A 26059-nucleotide genomic window follows, 5' to 3' on the forward strand; every position below is an offset into this window, starting at 1 on the left:
CCACCCTTATGGCAGAAAGCGAAGAAGAACTAAAGAGCCTCTTGATGAAAGTGAAAGAGGAGAGTGAAAAAGTTGGCTTAAAACTCAACATTCACAAAACTAAGATTTGGCATCCAGTCCCATCACTTCATGGCAAATAGATGGGGAAACAGTGGAAACAGTGACAGACTTTATTTTGGGGGGGGCTCCAAAATCACTGCAGATGGTGATTGCAACCATGAAATTAAAAGATACTAGCTCCTTGGAAGAAAATCTATGACCAACCTTTGCCAACCAACAAAGGTCCGTCTAGTCAAGGCTATGGTTTTTCCAGTAGTCATGTATGGATGTGAGAGTTGGACTGTGAAGAAAGCTGAGTGCTGAAGAATTGATGCTCTTGAACTGTGGTGTTGGAGAAGACTCTTGAGAGTCCCTTGGACTGCAAGGAGATCCAAACAGTCCATCCTAAAGGAGATCAGTCCTGGGTGTTCATTGGAAGGACTGATGCTGAAGCTGAAACTCCAATACTTTGGCCACCTCATGTGAAGAGCTGGCTCAGTGGAAAAGACCTTGATGCTGGGAAAGACTGAAGGCCGGAGGAGAAGGGGATGACAGAGGATGAGATGGTTGAATGGCATCAGTGGCTTGATGGACATGAGTTTGAGCAAGCTCCGGGAGTTGGTAATGGATAGGGAAGCCTTGCATGCTGCAGTCCATGGGGTCGCAAAGTGTTGGACATGACTGAATGACTGAACTGAACTGATCTTTGATGCTTCCAACCAAAATAAGCCTCACCCTTCAAAGTGCACTACTCATATCTATAACTTTTTTATGGTTATTACTACTTTTCCCATAAATAAGAAATATTGCTTCAATAATTTATTCAGTATTTATTAAAGACCTATTATGTATACTGACAGCTGGAGATGAAGTGGACACTTGTAACCTACTATGTATTTGCATGTCTTTACTCTGCTTAATTTAAGCTATATGATCATTGAATTCAGAATCCTATCTTATATATAAGGAATACAATTACTTATACATATTTGTCAAATAATTCACTAAACATAGGTTGATTTTTCCCCGTATTTCTCAGTCCTAGTTTTAAATCCTTGATGATGCTTCAGCAAAGACGATTCATTTTCCTGAAAATACTATGTCCGTTTCTTTGGAAATAGTTTTGACTTCTTCTTTCTTTGCTCTAAGTTCAGTTATATTTATAGGTAGAAATTTCCTCAGTTATTAACCATTCATTGGGCAACAGAAAGCATGTTAGACAGTCTCAGCTACAGATGTGGGCTTCTCCCAAGAATTCAGCTAGTGCCTGCCAGTTGACAGGAAAATTACAACTCAATTAGAGAGTGTCTTCTCGTGTTTTCTTCTAAGTTGCTAAAGCTTACTTTCCCATGCAGATCAGCTCTCCTCTCCTATAAGCCATGTTTCTCTGTTAATGAAAATTGTCCTTCAATCTGTTTATCCTTTAGCCAACAAACTAGTTTCAGTGGCAGCATTATGGTTACAGCCCACAGAAACGATTCTGTGCAGTAATTTAGCTGTCAGTCTGGAAGTGGTAAAGGAGCAGGAAGATGGATGTGGAGCCCGGGGCATGCCTGAGCAGGCATCCTGCATGTCCTTACTTGGATGTGCACTTAGTAAAGCAGGTAGAAAAACGTTTGTCCTGATTTCTCTTGGCCATTACTACAGTTTAGCTCGGGGAAAATATTTTTACTGGAACTCTGCTAATTGTTAAGAACCCTCTTATTATCCGTAGAGAGGATGGGAACAGAGGGTGAAGATCATTTAGTGATGGAATTGTCCTCAAATAAAAACTGGAAAAGCAAATGACTTTGACATTTGTTATGGGTCCGCTGATATATCCATGTACTGTTTTAGAATAATTTGGCAGGGGTGAGAAAGTATGGATATGAAAACTTCCTATTGAAGAACTGGTCTGCAAAATGATAATTTCAGGCCCATCTGCTGACTGATAACCATGAATAATCAACAGATTGATAAATTACCTCTCAACACTTTGGTGTGTAAACCGAAAAACCAAAGTAGATTGTGCCTCTAGATGTATGGAAGATGGTGCTAGCAAAGTCAGAGTCAGCATCTGGTCATCAAGCCCGATTTTTAAAAATTAATTCAGATATAGTTTTTTGCTTTGTTTTCTTAACAAATTTTGTTAGGATGCAACAGTCTATTGAAGAATTTAAACCTCAGTTAAATTTTTTTGTTGTTTAATCAGTTAAATTAACAAGCTCATAAATTCAACACTCAGTAGTATGTATAAAAGCAGTTATTTTTGTAAATTTGGGAATATTATATATCCTTTATATATTATATATATATGTAATATGTGCCTTATATATTTATATTCATGTTTATTTACTATTTATATATAATGGCAATTATATATATAATGGTTATAAATACGTATATAATATATAACATGGCAATTACTAGGGGTCTCTAACTATTTCAGACATGAATTTGTCCACATGTCGTTTTTTCCGCTTGAGCAGTCCAGTAATCACCAGGCTTTACTCAGTCCTGGAATGCATAGTGTGTTCCATGGAACTTCTCATTTCTGAGATTGTCAGTGAATAAATGAGTCCAGGCTCAAGTATGTTTAAAAAGTTTCCTCTGTAGTCCCATTCTGAAGGGTCATGCTGAACCTGTGCATATTAAAATTTTTGAGGAAGTCTTGCAAAACATAAAAAGTTTTAAAGTTGTTTTCTTTTTTTAAATAAAACAAAGTGTTCTCCAAACACAGTCTTTCCTTAAATCAATTGAATGTAGAAGAACAAGAGATTCTCAATCTACTTTGACAAACATGGAGTTACCTCTTCTTGTGTGCTTCTTATGAGACAGAGGTCTGGAGGGTGGAATTTTCAAGAAAAACTTGTTGGTGTATAATTGTTCCTAGAAGTGTCTTACGATCCTTTGTATTTCTGTGGTATCAGTTGTAACATTTCTTACATTTCTGATTATATTTGAGTCCTTTTTCTTTTTTTGCATGGTTTGAGTCTAGCTAAAGGTTTGTCTTATTTATCTTTTAGGAAAACTAGCTCCTAGTTTGACATTTTTCATTGTCATCCTAATCTCTCTTTCGTTTATTTCTGTTCTAATATTTGTTATTTCCATCTTTGGGCTAACTCTGGAGTTTGTTCTTCTTTTCTGGTTCCATAAGATATGAAGGTGTTCTCATTGTAGGCATTTATCACTATACGTTCCCCTCATTGAACTGATTTTGCTATACCTCATAAGGTTGGATATGTTGTATTTCCACTTTCATTTGTCTCAAGATATTTTAAATATTTTTATTTCTTCTTTAACCCACTGACTGTTCAGTATTATCAATATGTTGTTTAATCTCTACCTATTGTGAATTTTCCAGTTTTCTTCTAATAGTGTCATGTCATTGTGGTTGGAAAATACACTTGATATGATTTCAGTCTTTTTAAATTTATTTAGAGTTGTCTTGTGGACTAACAGATGGTCTGTCCTAGACTAGATAGGGACTTAAGTCCGTATATGCTTAAGAAGAATGTGTATTCATTGCTTTGGGATGGAATGTTCTGTAAGTGTTAAGTCTGTCTGGCCAGCTGTGTCATTTAAGTCTGATGTTTCCTTATGTTTTCCCATATGATCTACCCATTATTAAAAGTAGGGTATAGGGGGTCTTTGCTATTATTGTATTGCCGTTTATTTTTCCCTTTAGATCTGTCAATATTTACTTTGTTTAATGTTGAAGTGTTCCTATATTGAGTGCCTAAATATTTGTACAAGTGTTATGGTCTCTTGTTGAATTGACCCCCATTACCATAACCTAATTACTTTGTCTTGTATTATTAATACAATCTTTGTCTTAAAGTATATTTTATCTGATATAAGTATTCCTGCCTCAGCTGTTTTTGGTTTCCGTTTGTATGGAGTATCTTTTTTTAACCTGTTACTTTCAATCTGTGTGTTTCCTTAAAGCTAAAGTGAGTCTCTTATAGACAATATATTGTTAGGTCTTTTTTTTTTTGCTTCTCTGATTGGTCGACCCTTTCTTCCACCTCATCTGGTCTGCTGTTGACCCACTTTCTTAAACATTTCAGTTCAGTTATTGTTTCTTCAGTTGTGTGATTCTTCAGTTGGTCCATTCTTCCATTTTCTATATTGGTAGATAAAATTTTCACTTTGTTCATGCCTTGTTCTCCTGACCTTGGTGAGAATCTTTATGATTGTTATTTTGAACTCTTTATTAGGTAAATCACTTATCTTCATTTTATTAAGGTCCTTTTCTGAGATCTTATCTTGTTCTTTTGTTTGGAACATATTCATCTGTCTCATTATTTTTCTTAACTCTCTGTGTTGATTTCTGTGTATTAGATAAACCAACCACCTCTCCCGGTCTTTGAGGAGTAGTCTCATGTAGGAGATAAGACTCACATACAACCCTGCCTTAACTCTTCGTTTTGTTAGAAACCCTTGTGATTGTCCAAGCAGCCTTCTTTGTTCTTCCTGGCCATCCTAGTAGTTGAAGATATGCCATTTACAGGTGCCAGCACCTGTCAATGGCCCAAAGCAGAGAATGCCAATCAGCAACTTGAGCCTAGGGATGCAGTAAATTAAGAACTGGATTGCCGGGGTCCAGCCCCGGTGGATCCAGGGAATTCGAAGGGTGGACGGCGTTGGCGTGGAAAAACTCGTTTATTTATTAATATAAGATTAGATTAAGAAACTATAGTGTAGTAGGAAGATTAAGTGGAGGAAGAAGGCTGAATAGCTTGGTTTACGCGGAAGACCAATAAAATTCCAGACAAGGAATTTGCACCATCTACGTTGGGCCACCGGTGCCCGCTTGAATATCTAAGGGTGCCTCGCCTTAAGCTCCCTTTTGCGCGGATCTTAATAACCAGGGCAAATAAGTAGACCTGGAGAGCCTCCGCGCCCCAGATGGAAATTCAGCCTGAAATTAAAGTAAAGAGCAGAGGGAAGAAAAGGGAGAGAAAATGAGAGAGAGAGAGACACGGGGGGAGCCAGATTCCCCAGAAACCAGGCCGAGAGACTAGTTCAAGAAACTGGTCCGAGAAGCTGGTCCGAGAAGCTGGTCTGAGAACCTGGTCCCATCCTTTATTGTTCAGAAGGCCTTTTATACTTTTGATAAAACATGGAGATCAATGGGCAACACAAAATTATGTAGCGTTCGCAGCCCAGACTCTTTCTATACATCATTTTGTATACAAAAGGTCTCAGGTGATTTACATTATCTTCTGGCCAAGAGGCTTGTTAACACTTTTTGGCCCTCTTCCTTAATGAATGTTAATTTTGTTTCCCCTGAAGTGTTTTTCTTTAATCTGCATCTCCTTAAAGCATTAAAGTTGCATCTCTATAGAACAAAGGCGCAGTGGGTTATAACAAAGAAGGTACTTAACTCAAAGGTCTAATGTTGCTAATACAAGGTCTACTACTTGTTTTTCTATATACCAACTATATCTAAAAATAAAGGATATGAAAATTTGGCAGCAAGCATTGACTCAACAAATGAAACTTTTAATCAGTCCTATTCTAAAGATTTTGACTCTTCGGAAGCCCCTACATTCCTAGGATGTTTTAAGCTTCCTGTGCCTCCTGCGGTCAGGAGGCCTCAAACAATCACACACGCAGCTGTACGAGTCCTGCAGGCAGGCTAGAAAGCCATCAGAGGGGTTTTTGGATTGAAACACTCAAATGTAGAAGACTAAAGCCCTGAATTGACTTTTTCCAGAAAATGTCAGAAGAGTGGAAAAGCAGAGCACAAAAACCGGCAGATTTTTGTTGGGGTACATGCTTAGGAATTTCCAGAGGGGTCCCTGAAGTCTGAGCACGCCTTGCGTATGTCAGCTTCCTTCCTCATGACCTTGTCACGGGCGGGATTCCTCACACTGGCTCCCGGCACTGGATCTCTTTGTTACTTGTGAACACAAGCCCAGTGGTCACCAAAGCCAGGCTATCAAGGAATACGCCCTCTGGGTATCAGCCACAGAAGCTTGGGCACCAGATATGTGCATGAGCTCCTTTTTCAGACACAGTGGCAGTCTGAGTAGACACGGCAGAGGGTAAAGGAGAAGCCCGTGCCAGCTGCCATCCCCCATCTCAGAAAAGGATTGTAAATTGGCCCCTAGATGTTTGTTAAATTGGTAACCTGTGCCTCCAGGACACAACTTTAAGCAGAACACTGCTTTGAAAAAAGCAAACAGGCCCTTTTTTCAGGCCTTTCTATCTGAGGTCTCTACAGTGTGCCCTAGAGGATGGTGGTCAGGAATTCTTTCTGTATTTGTTTACAGTTCTGTAGGTCCCACAGACACAAGCCCCACAGGGCACCAGAGCCAGATGGTAAGGGAAGAGGGAGTCCCACGAGTAGAAGCTGCAAACACTAAGGCACTGGGCCCGTGGATCAGTTCCTTTCTGAGAGAGGTAGAGAGTGGAGGTCCAGGTGGCCTCTGCAGTCTCTGGAGAGGACTACGGTCAGTTCCGAGATGCGCATCCAACGCGGAGCCTTCTCCTCAGCCCAAGGCTTTTAAGAGAAATAAATAAGCCTCTTTCACTGAACGGTTGGATGTGTTTTAGTCTGCGGCCTCTGCACTGCATCCTGGGGGCTTTTGAAACTGAGCAGGACCCTATGGGGCTGGCAGGCATGGAAGCCTTCCTGTGTCCCTTGTTTCTTGTCTGTAGGGAATAGACTTCAGCCTCCATGTCCTTCCTTGAGTCCCAAAGGGAAGGTTCAAACAGTTGCTAGTCAGGCAAGGGAGGGGATGAGGAGGCAGGGGAGGAGGGGTCCAGAAACACTAGTGCAGCCTTGGAGCGGGCTACTTCTTCCCCCCGAGGGACACGCAGAATAGTATCTTTGAGCTCTTATGCAGAACTAAACTCCCCCGAAATGGGAGATGTTGACTAATTGATGAGGCCTTCTTCATTCCATCACTAACACCCAGAGCTTACTCAAACTCATGTCCATCAAGTCAGTGAGGCCATCCAACCATCTCATCCTCTGTCATCCCCTTCTCTGCCTGCCCTCAATCTTTCCCAGCATCAGGGTCTTTTCCACTGAGTCTGTTCTTCGCATCAGGTGGCCAAAGTATTGGAGTTTCAACTTCACCATCAGTCCTTCCAATGAATATTCAGGACTGATTTCCTTTAGGATGGACTGGCTGGATCTCCTTGCAGTCCAAGGGACTCTCAAGAGTCTTCTCCAACACCACAGTTCAAAAGCATCAGTTCATCAGCGCTCAGCTTTCTTTATGGTCCAACTCTCACATCCGTACATGACCACTGGAAAAACCATAGCTTTGACTAGATGGATCTTTGTTGGCAAAGTAATGTTTCTGCTTTTTAATATGCTTTGGTCATAGCTTTTCTCTTCTAATGTTTGTATTTTTTTTAGAAATATGTGTGTCTTTAACTCATCCTAGTGTTCTTTGATTTAATGTTATATCTCTTCAAGTGTAATGTTAAAAATCTTACATATCTTTCTGCTTACATCCTCCTGTCCTCTGTGTTGCTTCTCTCGTACTTTTATATTCTGTGAATGCTAAAGCACAAGTTATTTTTTTAAACAATCATTTATCTCTTAACAGATTAAGAAAAGAGATTAGATTTACCACACGCTCATCTTTTCAAGGGCTCTTCATTTCTTAATATGGACTTGAATTTCTCCCTTACAATGTTTTTACTTCAACCTGAAGAACTTTCTGTGACACTTATTATAATACAAGTCCTCTAGTACTAAAGCCTTGAAACTTCTGTTAATCTGAAAATGGTTTTGTATTGCCTTTGTTTCTGGAGAATTTTTTTTTTTTTCGGATGCAGAATTACAGCTTACGAGATGTTTCGTTTTGTTTTTTGATTTCAGTACTTTACAGACGTTCCATTGCTTTCTGACCGGCATTGTTTTTTATAAACACAGCAGTTACTCTTATTATTGTTTCTCTGTTTATGACATGTCTTTTACCTTGTGGCTGCTTTTAAAACATTTCTCTTTATCTTCTGCTTTCAACATTTTTAATATGATTTGCTTAATGTTTGTTTGTTCTTATAATTATTTTGTGTGAAATTCATTAAGGTCCTGGGGTTTTGATTGTTAAAAAAAATATTTTGGAATAATAATATGGATACTTTTGTTTAGATATATTTCTTTGGCCAAAATGCATCTCTTTTTTCTTTCTTTAGTTATGTGTATGAAAACCATTTTATGTTGTCCCATAGAACACTAAGTACCTATTCATTTTTATCATTTAATCTTCTCTGAGCCTCACTTTTAGACACCTTCTATTGATCTTTCTTGAAGTTAACTGGTCTTTTGCCATTTCCAATTTGCTATTGATGTCGTCAGTGAAATTTTTTCCCCTCAGACACAGTTTTTAAATCTTGGAATTTCTATTTGGTTCTTTTGTAATTTGCATTTCTCTGTTGTGATTTGCCTCTTGTTCACTCATTATGTCCATCTTTTATTTAAATCAGTTTAATTCTAATTATAATCCATTTAAAAACCCATATTTGCTCATTCTAACATCTGTGTCATGTCTGGGTTTCTATATTTTATCTCTCATGTTTACTTTTTTCCTGCTTCTTTTATTGTCTATTAATTACTGAATGTATACTAGACACGGTAAATTCTGCATTGTTGAAAGTCTATATTGTTGAGATATAGTTTAAATCATCATCCTTTAAAGATGCCTGTGTTTCGTGCTAGTTGGCTTTTAAGTAGCTGGAGTCTCATTATAATCAGAGCCTAACATGGCTCTGATTATTGGCCTAGAGTTACCATTACTTCTAGGCTTAATGTTTATAAAGTTTCACCTGGATTTTCTGGCTATTCAGCAGAGTCTGTCCCCTTTGAATAGAGGTGAAATTCCTCCCAGTGCTGTGTTACCTTTGGAAGCTTCATTTATCTCCCCACTGTCAGTAGCTGTTCTCTGCCAGGCCTCAGTGAGTTACACCCTCTGGATGAAAATAGCATTTGGCTAATGACTCAATAATTAATCTTCCTATAGAGAACAAACTGTTTCAGATTTTTTTATGACTAGAAAATTATTGGCATTTGGGGATGGGTTTATGAAATACTGTTTCAAAAGAGATGTGTAAGCTGTTCTTTTAGGATTCATCAGAAAATGCAAAGGGATATTTTTGATATTATTTCCTCGGGCTTTAATTGTATTGCTCTTATATTCCCCCCTTTTTATATTCCATCTGTTTGGGGTTTTTAAACCTTTATTTCCAGATCTTTTAATTTTATTTCTATTTTTAATATGTATATTTATTTTAATTTAGCATTTTAATTAGATTTTAAAGTCAATTTTGAGTACTTTTTTAAAACAAGCATTTGCCAACTTGTATAGATCCCTCCATAAATCAATGTAATTTCCTAAATACTAACATTTTTCCCCACCACTTCACTGAATGCTAAAGTATATTTTTATGTAAGAATCAACACAAGCAAGAAATCATCTGTGTACTATGCTTTCCACATAGAATCACCAGGCAGACCTTCTAGTGCTTTTAGTTGTATGAGCTACAAATTAATAGAATCTATTATTCTGAAGATGTGGGAAGTCATGCATTACTCTAAAAACAGAATACCAACATAGATGTGGCTATGAATGTGCCACCTGAGCTTCAAACAGACCAGATCATTTTATCAATTGGAGTTTATTCTTTGGTAGGCAACAAGGGCATCAATTTGTAGTGTGAAAGTAAAGCAGAAATTCTCTTAAAAGTGTAGCAACAGCCCTGGGAAACAGAATGATCAGACACCCTACAGAGAAGCATGAGGTAATCGTTCTCCGGTTAACTTGGCTTCAAGTTTTATTTTACGTATTTATTTAGGCTGTGCCATGCAGCATGTGGGATCTTAGTTCCCTGACCAGGCACTGAACCCATGCCCCCTCCAGTGGAAACTCGTAGTCTTAAACACCAGAGCAAAAACCACCAGGGAAGTTCCCAAATTTTATTCTTTTTTTAAAAATGATGAATCTACTTTTATCCATCATGTCACAGAATGGGAAAAATCTGAATAAATTGTTCTTTGCGAATGTTCTAGATTTTGGCAAGACATATGTTTGGGGAGGCCATTGGGGATTTGACTTGTTCATTTTGCCGCTCTCACATTTCTGCCTTCTATGCTGCTCCTTTCCTATGGATTTTCCTGTTCTAGCCTCTTTTCTGCCCACTCCCACATTTTTTTTTTATGACTTTGCCCATTTAGTTCATTTCCTTTATCCTCTCCTGAACACAAAACTGAAGATAAACACTCTAAATTTTAAAACTCTAATTTCTTAGTCTTGGTCAAGGTCCAGTTTCTCCCGAATGATGGAATTAGAAACTCTTGGCTTCATCCTCTGCTTTCTGTCTTACTTGTTCCTGACCCACAGCCTCCAGAATTGTCCATATTTCTTCCAGATTCCTTCCCGTCCTCTTCATTTTGACCAGTCTAATGAAATCATCTAAACTGAAAGTATAGCTGAATTTGTTTTGCTTTGTTTTGCTTTTGCAGGAATTGGGATAAACTAAACTGCTCTAACAAACGGACCCAAATCTATAGTGCTTAAACATGGTAGAGGTTTATTTCTCGTTTATAAAACAACCTGCTGTGGGTGTTTGGGCTGCTCTTCTCCATATGATGATTTGGGGATGGGCTCCTTCCATCCTGAGGCTTTGCCGCCCTCTGCTCCTTTGATGAGGCAGCATGGTCAGGATGGGTTTACCATCCTCAGGTCTTGGTGGAAGAGAACATAACAGAGGGCCATTCACCTCTTAATGGTCTGGACCCAGAAGTGGCCCACATCGCTGTGGGAATGATGGAGTCCACTTGGACATGGATCATACACTCATCACTTGTCCAGCTCCTACCAGAAGAACATGGAATGGGCAGTCTTCAGCAAGGAGCAGTTCTGTAATTAAACAGAGTGATAGTGGGTCAGGTAACCTTAGATGGTCCATACATTTTAGAAGAGTTCCTTCCCCTGTTTGTACACTGTGTCATTTAGGATTTTCACAACTTGCTAAGGTTAAGAAGATGAGGGGGGTAAATAGGACATTGTGGACCATATGAAGATTTTGAATCAATTTTGAGAGACTTAAGGAAGATACATGTTTTTCTGCCAAATATGAATTTAACTGTGGTAGTTAAGATCATGCACTCATATAGTCATACTTTCTGGGTTCAAAGCCAGGACCCATGTTGTGTTACTTGTGTGACTTCCTAACCATGCAGCCTTGGGCTGGCTGGCTTCTCAATGTATCAGATCCTTCTTCCATCAAATGGAAAGGATAACAGTGAATGCTTCATAGGTTTGCTCTGGAGAATAAATGAGATAATGCACGCACATTGCTTTAAGTTGTGAATACCTGGCACATGGTAAACACTCAATAAATATTATAATGTAAGTGAAAGCCGCTCAGTCGTGTCCAACTTTTTGTGACCCCATGGACTATAGAGTCTATGGAATTCTCCAGGCCACAGTACTAGAGTGGGTAGCCTTTCCCTTCTCCAGCGGATCTTCCCAACCCAGGAATCAAACCAGGGTCTCCTGCATTGCAGGTGGATTCTTTACCAACTGAGCTATCAGGGAAGCCCAAATATTATAGTAGTAATAGCAATTGTTATTAGAATTATTATTCATTCTCTCACCCATGTACATACCTGCTTTCCAGGTGTGAGCAATTTCTGGCTCTAAAAGAAAATGCTCTTGACAAATGTTAGACCTCAAAAAAAAGACCAAAAAAAACCTGGAAAACAAGAGCATTATTTATTTATTTTCATGCCTTCTAAGCTAGTTTTGCCTCCCTATGGTATTTCTATTTGTTCTCACAAAAGTCAATATTTTCCTGTTCCACCATTTACAATAGATTTTTATGTGGGGCATATAAACAGCATGTGAAGCTATTTAAATTACATTCTTCCAAGTGTAAGATCAAAATAGAAAGGAAGGTATGAGCCTGCTGCCATGGTTCATACGATTGAGTGGTGGAAATGCCAATCGTTTTGCTTCTGCAGAAACCAAAAATAAGTAGGGAGGACATGTTTGATAATTAGAGGTTTCAGAATAGGGCTCTCAGGCAAGGGGTCAGATTCATGAGGATAACCACATTATTGGGTTAAACTTTTTTGACGAAGGAAGAGCTCTGTTTGGTTTTATGTCAGTGTACAGAAGTGTGTTCACACTTCTCCTTCCTGTTCTCTCAATCAGTCCTCCTGAGACTTGATGCACCATATCTAATTCTTCATAAATCAGCTAAACTTTAGAGTGATATTGACAGTGGCTTTGCTGACCCCATTGTTTTCCGTCAAGAGTTTTATTCGGCTTCAAAACAATTTGCCGTGAACACCCTTGTTTGCTTGCCACACAGGTCTTTGTTTGGGCTGAAAACTTTGATTTATAACTGCAAATAATTGATGGCTGTGGGGTAAGAGGACCATAGCTCATGTTCCTCCTCTTTTAATCTTCCTTTGCCCAGAAATCCATGTAGTGGCACATTCTCAAGGGAACAGAGCTGGGAAGTTTTCCATATACCCAATGGGAGGCCATCCATCATGGCGAGGAGCGTGTTTGTGAAAGGAAAGAAAACAAAAGTCAGACCACCTCAAGATGGCTTATCAAAAGCCTAGATGCTAAAGCTGATGTATTCACTGTGGGGCATTTATAAAGAAAACCAAGCCATCTCGTGAACCAGATATACTTGCTACTCCAAAAGTGAAATTTGTTATTAGTACTCCAGATTATTAATATTGAGAAGCCTCTTCGGAGCCCCTGACAAGTTGCTTGGTCGTTGACTGCAGAGCATTTGGAAGCTCTTTTTAAGTGGCACAATCTTTTTTCTAACAGTGGAGAAGGAAAAAGAATACAGATGTTTCTGTTCTGTTCTGTTTTTGATAGCCTCATAGCTTGCAGGACCTGTCATTCTAGAACTTGCTGAATTTGGGGCTGTGTTCCCTCCTCACCCTTTAGGTTTACTAATTCAAAAAGGGTCAGTGAAACTTTGTAAACTGCACATTTCTTTAGGATGCAAAAATTGACACTAAGTTTCTGAAAGTAATTTGAGATTCTTCTCAAGGATTGGAAAGAGCCAATTCTTGAGAGTGAGCCATTATTTTTTCATATTCTTTGTGAAGATATCAGACTCTGTAATTTATTTTCAGTTTATTTTGGTTTTTCTCCATAAAAATTACCTTGCCAGCTAAGGATATATCAGGATATTTCAATAGCCTACTGAGAAAAAATTTACATACACACTTTTACAAATGAATTATACTCCCAATATTAGGGTAACACGTCACTAGATGCAGTAAACTTTAGGTGATTTATTTACACAAAGTGTTTTCATGATTGAGAATATTAATCTATCAAGGGAAAATAAAGGAAGTAACAAAGAAAACCAAAGAGAATTGTAAGCTGAGGGGAACTGGATCATATCCTACAAAAACATCCCGAATTATGACAAGAGCTGTGTTGAAATATCAATATTGCTTAATATCAGTTACTATATTTACTAAGCAAACAGCTCTTACCATTGAAGTGACATTGAAAATGGTCTGAGGCAAGCATGTCACAGTGCATTTTTTCATGCACCTATTGATATCGGGTTATTTGAAGTAATTTGCTTTATTTTGCATTGTTTTATCTCAGTGAAATTCAGCAATATCAATTGTCTCCTTGGAAGAAAAGACAAGAACAATTCATTTCTTCCTCTTTAAAGGGGTCTGAACTGATAAATAGTCCCCATGTGAATGACGGTAAAGTCAAAATGGAAGTAGATTGGATTCCTTGTTAAATCAGAATCCTTTGAAATGAATAAAAAGACATTCCCCAGATGTTGGTACTCAGAGCCCCATGCAGTGACACAAGAATCAGTGGGTCTTGGAGAACAATCCCATACCATTGACCATATGTGAGATGTATCAGACTTCAATCCATATCATTCTGATATGACTTATCAGAAAAATATTCATTAACAAAATGACAGAAAGTGGTAATTAAAATCCATAGTTAATCTGAATGAAAGCACAAAATAACACAGACATAGGACAACTGTGAAGAATTAAAAATCTATTTCCTTGACGGGGATGGGAGACAAATTCTGCAATAGGTTATCATCGGAAACAACTTGGGACCTTTGCTTATCACCAGAAAGAACTTTGAGATAAATCCCCTATACAGATAAGAAGCCTGTACGGCAGCATTTTTTAGTTCTTTCTTGGGAAAAATAAGTGAAGAAAGATTCCAATAGGGGATATTAAACCTCTCCAAACTTCTGATATTTGTTCTTAGTTTTAACAACTCTGCATTTCAAAACCAAAATTTACTTGTTTTGTACAAGTGGGTTTTTTTTCAATATTCTTTTTTTAAAAATTTTAATGAAATATAGTTGATTTAAATGTATTTATTTCTAGTGTACACAAAGTGAATCAGTTATACATATACACATGTGCACTCTTTTTTAGATTATGTTCCCGTAGAGGCCATTACGGAGCATTCAGTACAGTTGCGTGTGCTGTACATAGGTCCCTATTAATAAGCTGCTTTACGTACAGTAGTGTGTACATGTGTCAACCCGTCTCCCAGTTCATCCCTAGCCCTCCTCCCCCTGGGCAACCACAGTTTATTTTCTGCATCTGAGACTCCCTTTCTGTTTTGTAAATAAGTTCATTTGTCTTTACAAGTGTTCTGATTTTAAGACAACGTATCATTCTGGATGTTTCCCATTCACCCACCTTCCTGTTGTCTACTGTTGTCATATAGTGAGGATGTTTTGTCCTGGGGGATAAGATTTTTTCTTAGACTTTGGAAGCATAGCTCCTTAACACAGAGTTAATGAATCTCATCTCACTTGGTGTATGAACAGGTTAAATTAGGCTCAAGTAAAATCTTCATGGTACTGAGGAAATAGAAATGGCCCCCAAATAAAGTGTAACATTGTAGCCATAAGCAGAGAAGAATTTCAGAAACAGCCACTATGAACTTAAAAGAGAAATTTCTCTGTGGTGTATCGCAGCAAGCATCTCTTGTTCAAACTCACACTCCATTTTTCACGTAGGGGAAAGAGATGATTTCCTTCAAGAAATGTCTAGGGTAATCCATGATCTCACGAACACTACATACATATTATAAAAATAAAATGTGAAGCCTGTTGCCAGTGTTCCAGAAAAGCTGAACTGGGGTGAAGGACATAAGGACCAGTCATAGCTTAGCGTGAAGATATTTAATTGGGGGATGGATTTTTCTACCACTGTCCCTGGCAGTAGCTGCCATTTGATCCTGGCTTGGATGAAATGCTTCATCAGTAGTGCCTATTTAAGGACCTTCGTGGAACAACAAGTCGGTCCCCTGGGCAAGTCCATGCCAACCGCAATAAAGAGCACTGTGGGAGTGAGTGAGAGGCCTTTTATTTTTGCTAGACGTACAGTATTGAAGGCACGTGGATGCCTTCTGGATGCTTCCTGAGCTCTGAGCGTGCACAGTCTCCTGATGGCAAAGGCTGGAAGCTGAACTCAGTGTGTCCGTGGATTTTATGGTTTCCTTAGGAAAATGAATTCTCAAGTTCCAATCCTCTTTCCAAGCACAGGTAAGTCTTTGGAGAGCAGAAGAAGTGTCCAGAAACTGTGACAAGCCTTTCTTTTCCAGCACATAATTGCTCCCAAACCAGACCTTGAGCTGGACAGCTCATGGCTTTATGCCTACTACAGAATCCACCATCTGCTTCACACGGGGTAGATATAAATTTTATAGACTTCGCAATTATCGTTTAGTTGGTTTTAGTTTGGTTAGGTTTTTTTTCTTTCAGATACTCTCTGAGCAGTCATAGACAGAATGCCCATAGCAAAGCAGGACTGGGATATTTGGAAAGTGGGCACTAAAAGGCATGCGTCACATTAAAACAGTTGAATACATTTAAAGGCATCCTGGAAATTGAAATCTGAACATCTGTACAGAAAAAAAGGCAAAAAATAGGATCTGTTGTTGCTACTCTCAATAGCGTGTAAAAAGCCATGGAAAAAGGTTTAATTTGGGGTTTATTTTTCCCTCTGTGATACTGTGATCGTATTGGTGGGGTCTGCATATTCTGCAAGTTATGTCAAAATTGATAAAAATGCGTCCTGCAATGAGGTTGAATCAGAAGATGCTGCATGGAGATTTATTTGCAGGATCTGGGGATGTGTTTGAGCATGCTGTTTCAGTCAAATTAAGAAACCAATTGCAGCCTGATGTTCTTTTACAGACTTCTAGTATTTGGATAATTGAATGGCTATGCCCTGCCTCACTATAGCTTAAGAGGCATCTTTCTGAGATTGGGGAAAAATGGAAACAAGTGCTTTTACAGCCGGGTTCCCGGAATCTGCTGACTGGGCACTTAGAGAGGAGGCAGTCTTGCCGGTTGCTTTAAAAAGTTCACAGAATCTTTCCCATCTGTTAAGTGGCGGGAAAAAAGGTATCCGGCCGAAAAGGTTGCAAACTGTGGTGATGTTTGAGCTCTTTTGAGAACAGGATCGCAAAGCAAATACTCCAAATGCGGTTTTCTTTTTGTTTCATGTAGGATGTTTTGCTTGTTCAGTTCTTTGCCCAAGATGCTTTATTAAAATAATCATAATAATAATGAGGCTCTGTTCCCAAATAAAGTGTCTCTATGCTGCTAATTTGTAAGCGGGCATTCCCTGAGAATTCAGAGAACATTGAAGTGAAGACTAGTTGTCTGCCGTTTTACTTCTGATGCCGTTTCTAAAACCACATCGCCCTGTATGTGGGGAAGAGACGCAACCTCTGAGCTCTCTAGCCTACCCCTCACCAGTAAAAGCAGGCTGTTACCTGGAAATTGGAATCTGTGACTCAGATCATGGGCTTCCTCCTTTTCTTTTTCCCAGAAAAGAACGCAAGCCAGCATTTACATTTGTGCAGAAGTTCTCTGAATGTCTTCATATTTAGGATGAAATATGTCTGTGAGAAGCATGTTGCCCTGCTCTGAATGAGAACTCTCTTGTTGCAGTGGACACGCTCTTCCACATGATTTCGGCTCCTTTTCTATTAGCTTTCAGCTGTTTAATTTTTAGTTACGTGGTCTGGCACCACGTAAAGCTCTGGTTTTTCTCCTTCCTCTCAAGTAACTGGGTTGGGATTGTTTGTTGCTGTTGTTTGATTTTTATTGGCGGAATTCGGGAGTGATCCTTCTCAGGACCTGCTGTGAACATGGAGCTGGTAATTCATCGCCATGGTGTTAGAGAGAGAGACTGGAATCTGGACTCTCCCATGCCCAGCCTCATCCTGGAACTGCAGTGTCTTCAGGGCACAGGCCTCCTGCTTGCTCACACGCGTGAGCGGTTCCCCTCACTCTCCTTCTCGTCAGTGCCCGCTCTGTGGTTCTGGTGGGGGTGCAGGTGTGTTCAGAGCAGTTTCTCAAACTCCAGTGTGCATCCACACTACCTGAGGGTCTTGTTTACATGCAGACTGTGATGCGTCCAGGCTGAGGGGGGCCCGCCTGTCCTTATTGCATGAAAACACCCCCAGACGTCAGTGTTCCTGGGCTGTGGGCGGCAGCGGTGCAGGATGCCCCCCATGACCTACAGTCAAGCAGGCTATCTGTGAACCTGCCCAGGACACGGGGACAGGAGCGAGAGGAGGGGGGCCCTTAGCTGACACCAGTCACCCATTCCACACCAGTCACCTGCCCTGCTAAGTAAATGTGGAAGGTCCCTGATCTTTTGCATGAGTGTGTGTGAGAACATATTTTTCTTTCTTTTAATTTATTTATTTTAATTGGAGGCTAATTACTTTACAATATTGTAGTGGTTTTTGCCATACATTCACATGACTCAGCCGCGGGTGTCCACCCTTCCACTTGGCTCCCCATCTCATCCCTCAGGGTCATTCCAGGGCACCAGCCCCAAGCACCCTGTCTCATGCATCGAACCTGGACCAGCAATCTAGTTCACATATGACAGTATACATGTTTCAATGCTATTCTCTCAGATTTTTTCTTTTTTTTAAATGGGAGGATAATTGCTTTACAACGTTGTGTTGATTTCTGCCATTCAGTTCTGTCGCTCAGTCATGTCCAGCTCTTTGCAACCCCATGGACTTCAGCAGGACAGGGAAGCCGGGCCATACAACTACACAGATGGTCCCCAATCTTTACTCAATACCTGGCTTGAGAGACAGACGTGTAAAATAAACCATGAACCATGATTGTGTTAAACGAATGGCAGTTGCCCTCAGGGGAGGGAATGGCTTTGCAGCTGTGGGTTGGGTGAGAGACTCCCGCACTGATGAGGTAGGAAGGGACCTGTTCAGAGGTGTAGAGACATGACCTAGCGTCATGTCAGAGGGAGCTCATGGTTCCTGGGGCAGGCGCTACATGTGAGAGGACCAGCAAATGCAGCTCACAGTTACTTAAAGAAAAAAAAAAGTCCCTCATATGCCAGGCATTTCATGCTAATTAATTCTAGTCTTACAACAAACCTGAAAGGAGTTAGTAATTTCCCATTTTGCAGGTAAGGAAAGTGTGGTTCAGGGAGATTATGGAACTCCTGGGCAGGTGCACAGCTGGTTGCAGGCTGGGCTGGGTTTCAAGCCCAGATCTCCACGACACCAAAGGCCTATCTGTTTCCCCCGCCAAGGTGGGGGAAGTCAGCAGAGGCCAGATCACCAAGAACCTTATAAACTGGCTAAGGAGAGTGAGCCGGCCCCTCGGAGCAGTGGGGAACCTCAAAAGACTTTTATGTAGAGGGATGGTGTTTGGATGTTTGAAAGATTATTCTGGAAGCTGTATGCAGGCTAAATGTAAAGGGGCTTGTGGAAATAGATGAGAAATTGATGGCTATTAAGCACCCAGAATTGTGAGGCCATGGGTGCTCTAGGGAAACATGAATTCAGGAAATTCAAGGTCTTACCATCTAGTCTAGGAGAAAAACTTACATACATGAAATAATATGCCAGATACAGGATCTGAAAGTACTGCAAGTTCAGACTTACCTTGAGTACGTAGAGTGTCCGAGGAGCATACCTGCTGGTAAATGGTCTTGTCCGAAAGCAGGAGGGAAAGAGGGTGGAACTCTGTAATTCTAAAGACCTGATGCCTTAAGATCCACTCATTGAGTGACCTAAATCCAGCTGAATCTTCACACACCCATACTGTCGGTTGTCTGCTTATGGGCTATTTCGTTCTGTTTCTCAGCCTTTCCACTGTTCATTTCACTAACCTCTATTTGAAATTCTTCCCCAAAGGCTGCCTGTTCCATATCTAGGGATAACGGCACGTGCATCTGCTGTGTGTACTCAGTCATGTCTGACTCTTTGCAGTCCGTGGACTGTAGCCTGCCAGGCTCCTCTGTCCATGGGATTTTCCAGGCAGGAATACTGGAGTGGGGTGCCATTTCCTGCTCCAGGGGACCTTCCCGACCCAGGGACAGAGCCCACATCTCGAGTCTCAGGTTGCGTCGGCAGGCGGATTCCTTACCGCTAGTGCCACCTGGGAAGCCCGGGCTGTATGGATAACCATCAAAGAACAGTCATTTCTGGAGTGCCCACTTCATTCTGGGCAAATAGCAAAATTGCTCTGGAGAAATCCCATGAGCAAGATAATGTCGTTCTCTCTTTACAAAGAAGGAAAGAGCGACACAGAGCAGTTAGTGGACTTGCTCGGGGCACAGAGCTGGTGAGAGGCAGGATGCTGGCCAAGGCCTCCCCGGCTGCAGAGTCTCTGCATCTCACCCTTGGCAGCGCTGCCTCCCTTGCATCCCAAGTTCCAAAACTGTTCCACTTAAGTGTTTCTCCTGCTACTAACGCCTGAGAGAAAACTAAAGGGCTCATCGTGTTGTTGGACCGACGAGAAAAGACAGACTAGGGAAATAGGAGGATCGTCCCAAGATCAGCGGCTGCTCTTCCCCCGTCTCCTGGCCTCTGGTCCTTCGCCGGTCTCCAGGCCTCATCCCAAACGTGCCTGTGTGTTACAGGAGCCCGGAACTCCCTGAAAGGTCCCAGTGCCTGGCTTCGAAAAATATGGATGCCTGCATTGACATTCTGCTGTACTTGGTATACAGTGGCTTGGGATTTCTTTTTTTTTTTCCTTTCTTTTTTCCCCCCTTTAAAAATTATTTTTTATTTATTTTTATTTTTTTACTTTACAATGCTGTATTGGTTTTGCCATACATCAACATGAATCCGCCACGGGTGTACATAAGTTCCCACTCCTGAACCCCACTCCCACCTCCCTCCCCATACCATCCCTCTGGGTTATCCCAGTGCACCAGCCCCAAGCATCCGGCGGGATGATTTGGGAGAATGGCATTGAAACATGTATAATATCATATAAGAAATGAATCACCGGTCTAGGTTCAATGCACGATACAGGATGCTTGGCTTGGAATTTCTGAAGCTCTTTATGTGATTCTGGCATGCAATAGAGTTTGGGGACTGCTGTCAATAGCTTTTGAGACAGTTAGGTTTGCGACTGGAGCACAGCAATGGTTCTTAGAGTGTGGTCCCTGGACGAGCAGCGTCAGTACCACTTGAAAGTTATTAAAATGCAAATTCTTGGATTCCATACCAGACATGTATATCAGAAACTCTGAGGGCAGGTCCAAAACTCTGTGTTTCACAAGCTTTCCAAGTGGTTTTGATGCAAGCCAACCACCCCCTGGCTGCGCTTCCTCCCAGCAGGTTTACGATGTGGAGCCTGCTGACCAGCTGTCTGCTATTTTTACTGAGGCCAGAGCTCAGGGGAAATACATTTAAACCCAAATGACAGTACAAGGTATTCAGATTTGTATTAAAGATGGATTTCCTGGCAGTGTAGGTTGCCAGCCACAGGAATAAAGAACCGAGGGAGGATTTTGGAATCTTTCTGGGGGTGGCCAGAGTACTGCACCATCAAAAAGCGAAAAAAGGAAAAGGAAGAAATTGTCCTCTGGAGAAAAATGAAAGCAGTAAGTACTGTCATCTGACTTCAGTCATTTGTGGCCCTTCCTTCCTGTGCTTTGAAGTCAGCGGGGATGTATTCTTAACGGGGAAAATCTCAGAGCAGTCGAAATCTACATCTTCCCCAAAGCTCCGCGCTGATGGCAGAAAGCAGGCACTCCCTGCCTGCCTGAGAAGGGTAGGGCTGGGTCACGGTCAGCAAAGTGACTTCTCCCCTGACTCCTGACCATTACTGGGCCACTTAATTGGCGTCATTTCCCTGCCTGCGCAATTATTTTCTTCAACATTATAATTTTAAGTAACTCAGTATATTAGCCTATTTCCCTAATGCCCTTTGTTGCATGTTCATTCAAGTGTGGCTGGTTTTTGTCATATTTTTCAAGTATTTCCCTCTGGGCTTAGTATCTGCTTGAGTTCTGTTTTATTGGTTCTTTGGACAATGGTTTGTGAAAGAATTAAGAGTCCGGCATGTCAGGGTGAGAGAGGTGCTAATGGGATATAATTGTTTAAACCGAGGACTCTTTGTAGCCCCAGGATGGGAGGAGGAGCTGGAAATATTCATGCAAGTCTGGATACTTTTGGAAAAATTAAGGGAAATCATATCTAAATTTATTGCACAGATTCAAAAGATCCAGCTGTTTGACATTAGTCATTAGTCACCAATCCTAAGATGCTTTAAAATATTAATATGTGCAAAACATTCCCTTATGTATTAATTATTTACTTTTAGTTGTACCATCAGCCAATCACTGCCTTTGAGTTTTAATTTGGACCTCATTTGCCTTTTTCTGTTTCTAACACATCATGAAGAACCTATGTCTAAAACTGTAGCGAAAATGCTGAGGGAAGGAGGCAGAGAGGGTGGGGAGAAGGGCAGCTTAACTGTTTTTACCTGGGCTGAGTGGGTGTTTCACCTCCTAGTATCTCAAGATGATTAATCTAGGGGTGACCCTGCCTCTTGATTATCCAACAGTTGAAGACCCTGGGGAAGACGGATCTATTCACAGAGAAGACAGTGTCAAAAGAAAATAGACCCCTCGGAAGGAGAATGGGTCAGTTACTGTTTCAGCTAAGAAGTGAGATGAGATATGAAGCAATGTTGTATTTCACGTTACCTGAAACCTCTCAGATAACTGAATAAGGAGACACAGACAAGCCTTTATTACTAGCAGCAGAGAATAAGAGCTATGTCTCACCACATTTCAGTGACCTTGCTGTGTGAGTTGTTTCTTCCAGTTCTTTGGAGTGATTTAACTGAAAAGGATGCGAGTGGTCTGAAAGGTAGAGGAAGAGGAAGCCATCCGTGATAACGCGGTGAGGATTCTGTCCACATCATATTTCCATATTTGTACTATTAGTCAAAGATCACCTGGAAGAAGACAGTATGTGGCCTTCTAGACAGTACACTGAGACGTCATGGAGATCAACCAGAGACCACCCTCCACAGCTTAAACCAGAGACTCTGAAGGAGATGAAAGGAAAAGAAGATAGGTTAGAATAGAAATACAGCCCAAGTATACCCCCAGGCACTAAACGAGAGAGTGGACAGTTAATAACACCGCATCATATGTTGGATTGGCCAAAACATTTGTTCAGTTTTTCTGTAAGATGGCTCTCATATTGCCTTGTCATTTTTAACTTCATTCGAAACAACTTTGTTAGATTGTTTTGTGACAGCTGTCATATCGGCGTGCATTAAAAAAAAAAACTTATCAAAATTGGTGAATTTTGTGTAGCCATTTCTATTTTCAAGATGGAAGAGTAAAAGCAACATTTGGAATATCAGCTCAGTTCAGTTTGGTTGCTCAGTTGTATCCGACTCTTTGCGACTCCATGAATCGCAGCACGCCAGGCCTCCCTGTCCATCACCAACTCCCGGAGATCACTCAAACTCATGTCCATCGAGCTGGTGATGCCGTCAAGCCATCTCATCCTCTTGTCATCCCCTTTTCCTCCTGCCCCCAATCCCTCCCAGCATCAGTGTCTTGTCCATTTGAAGTATAGTATGCTTTATTATTTCAAGAAAAGTAAAAGTGCAACTGAAACACCAAAAAAAAAGATTTCTCCAGTGTATGGAGAAGGTGCTGTGACTGATCGAACATATCAAAACTAGTTTGCAAAGTTTCCTGCTGGAGATTTCTCCCTGGACCATGCTTCCTGGTTGGGTAGACAAGTTGAAGTTGATAGCAATCAAATCAAGACATTAGTTGAGAACAATCAACATTACGCCACTTGGGAGATAGCCAACATACTCAAAATATCCAAATCAAGTATCAAAAATCTTTTCCAGCAAGTTGGTATGTTAATCGCTTTGATGTTTGGATTCCACGTGACTTAAGTGAATAAAACCTTCTTGATTGTATTTCCACATGCAATTCTTTACTTAAACATGAGGGAAAACTTCCATTTTTAAAACAAATTGTGACGGTCAATGAAAAGTGGAGACTGTGCAATAAGGTGGGATGGAAGAGATCCTGGAGCAAATGAAATGAACCACCACTAACCAGAGGCCGCTCTCCATCCAAAGAAGGTGACGTTGTACGTACGGCGGGATTGGAAGGGAGTCCTGTATTACAAGCTCTTTCCAGAAAAACAAATGATTAACTCCCCAAAATACTACTCCCAGTTAGATGACTGAAAGCAGCATTCGACGAAAGCATCCTGAATGAGTCGACAGAAAACGCATCACCTTCTGTCAGGACCACACAAGGCTGCAGCTTTCTCTGATGACTGTGCAGCTCGGCTGCGAAGCTCCATCCGCCTTGTTCACCAGACACTGCACCTTCAGATGTCCTTTCCTTCCGGTCTCTACGACATTCTCTTAATGGAAACAGTTTCAGTGCCCTGGAAGACAGTAAAAGGCACCTGAAGCAGTTCTTTGCTCAAAAAGATGAAATGTGAAGATCTTTGGGAAGACAGAAGTATGAAGCTGCCTGAAAAGTGGCAGAACGTAACGGAGCAAAACAGTGAAGACATGGTCCAATAAAATTCTCAGTGAAAATGAAAAAGCGTCTTTTATTTCTGCTTAAAAACCTGAAGGAACATTTTTGCCAATCCAATACTTGACGCTGCTAACAGAGTAGACCTTAAATGTTCTCACCACAAAAAAGAAGTGTTAATTATGTGACGGGATAAAGGTGGTAGCCAGTACTGTTTAATATGATATAATCATTTTGCAACATACAAATGTATCAAATCGATACATAGTGTACCTTAAACATACAGAGTGGTGTATGTCAATTATATCTCAGTAAAGCTAGAAGAAAAATTTTTAAGAGAGAGTAACAGTTCACTCAGACTCACGTCCATTGCGTCCGTGATGCCATCCAGCCATCTCATCCTCTGTCGTCCCCTTCTCCTCCTGCCCCCAATCCCTCTCAGCATCAGAGTCTTTTCCAATGAGTCAACTCTTCGCATGAGGTCGCCAAAGTACTGGAGTTTCAGCTTTAGCGTCAGTCCTTCCAAAGAAGTCCCAGGGCTGATCTCCTTCAGAATGGACTGGTTGGATCTCCTTGCAGTCCAAGGGACTCTCAAGGGTCTTCTCCAACACCACAGTTCAAAAGCATCGATTCTTCGGCACTCAGCCTTCTTCATAGTCCAACTCACACATCCATACATGACCACAGGAAAAACCATAGCCTTGACTAGACGGACCTTTGTTGGCAAAGTAATGTCTCTGGCTCTTCGATATGCTATCTAGGTTGGAGTTGGTGATGGACAGGGAGGCCTGGCGTGCTGCGATTCATGGGGTCCCAAAGAGTCGGACACGACTGAGCGACTGAACTGAACAGGAAAACATATAGGGTGTTACTTGAATGTTTTTGTAAGATAGTAGAATGACTTCAATAGGAGCATCGATTTCACTAAAGTTTTATATGAAAATATCTACAGTTAAACGTAGTGTCCAACTCTGCATGAAAGCAAGTTACTTGATGGAGGGCAGTGCCGGCTCACTCCTGGCACCCCCCAGGGTACCCTCCACCCCACCGCCAGCCCAGCTCCACCCCTCTGTGCTCCCCTCTTCAGGGTTCTCCCCTTTTAGGCCCAGCTTCACAGCCAAGCTCAGCTCGTAGACGCTTCCCCTTCTGGGGAGTGTATTTTTCCACATTTATGCTCCTCCACATCCTACCCCTACTCATGGAGTCATGAGTTTTGAGTATACGCTGCATGTCAAGCCTGGGTGAACTCCACAGGGATGAAACAGTAGTCCCTGCTCTTGGGTTGCTCACAGCCCTTTGGAGCTTTCGACATGGAAATAACCAGTCCGTGGTACCAAGGAAGTGCAGCTGATTTTTGTCTCTTGGTTCTCCTTTTAATAATAAATGTAATATCCATGCAGAAAAGTATACAGTGCGCATGCAGGAAAGGGCACATGTAGAGCTGGGGGCTTTCACCAGGGTCCATGGGATCCTTCCAGAGGGAGGGCCTGAGTGTTCCTGAGGTATCTGGGGAGGCTTCCTGTAGGAGGGGAAGCTGGAGGGGAGACCTGAACAGTGATAGGTATTTGCAGACAGGTAAGACAGGTAGGGGAAGAGAGAGCAGGGCTTCCAGGGAAGAAGTCCTGCCAGCCCTCCTTCTCCAGGAAGATTTCCAGTACTACTCCACCTCTTACTGATCACCTTCTTTTATTCACAGCTAGTTACCCAAACCATAGGACTTAACCTTTGAAGTCAGAGACCTCCAACACACAGTCTCCCTCAAGTTGGTTTTTCTTCATGTTTATCTCTAGTCACCAACTAGATGAACCGCAGGATACAGGGTGAGTTAGGACAACCCTACCTGTGTACCTTGGGCAAAAATTCCACTCAGTAGAGGTTCAGTTTCTTCATTGAAGAAGATCCCTGGGAAAAGATGAACCTGGATCAGGACTGGCGAAATACCTGTGCACCAGATTTAGACTTCCCACTGGTCTCATGAATCAGGTTTTATTGGGACACAGCCCTGGGAATGAATTTTTACTAGGTCTATGGCTGGGACTTCCCAGGTAGCTCAGTGGGAAAGAATCTGCCTGCGATGCAGGAGACACGGGTTGGATCCCTGGGTGGGGAAGATCCCCTGGAGAAGGAAATGTCAACCCACTCCACTATTCTTGCCTGGGAAATCCCATGGACAGAGGAGCCTGGTGGGCTACAGTCCATGGGGTC

Source organism: Capricornis sumatraensis, chromosome 4 (assembly GCF_032405125.1).
Source record: "Capricornis sumatraensis isolate serow.1 chromosome 4, serow.2, whole genome shotgun sequence".
Classification (NCBI taxonomy): domain Eukaryota; kingdom Metazoa; phylum Chordata; class Mammalia; order Artiodactyla; family Bovidae; genus Capricornis; species Capricornis sumatraensis.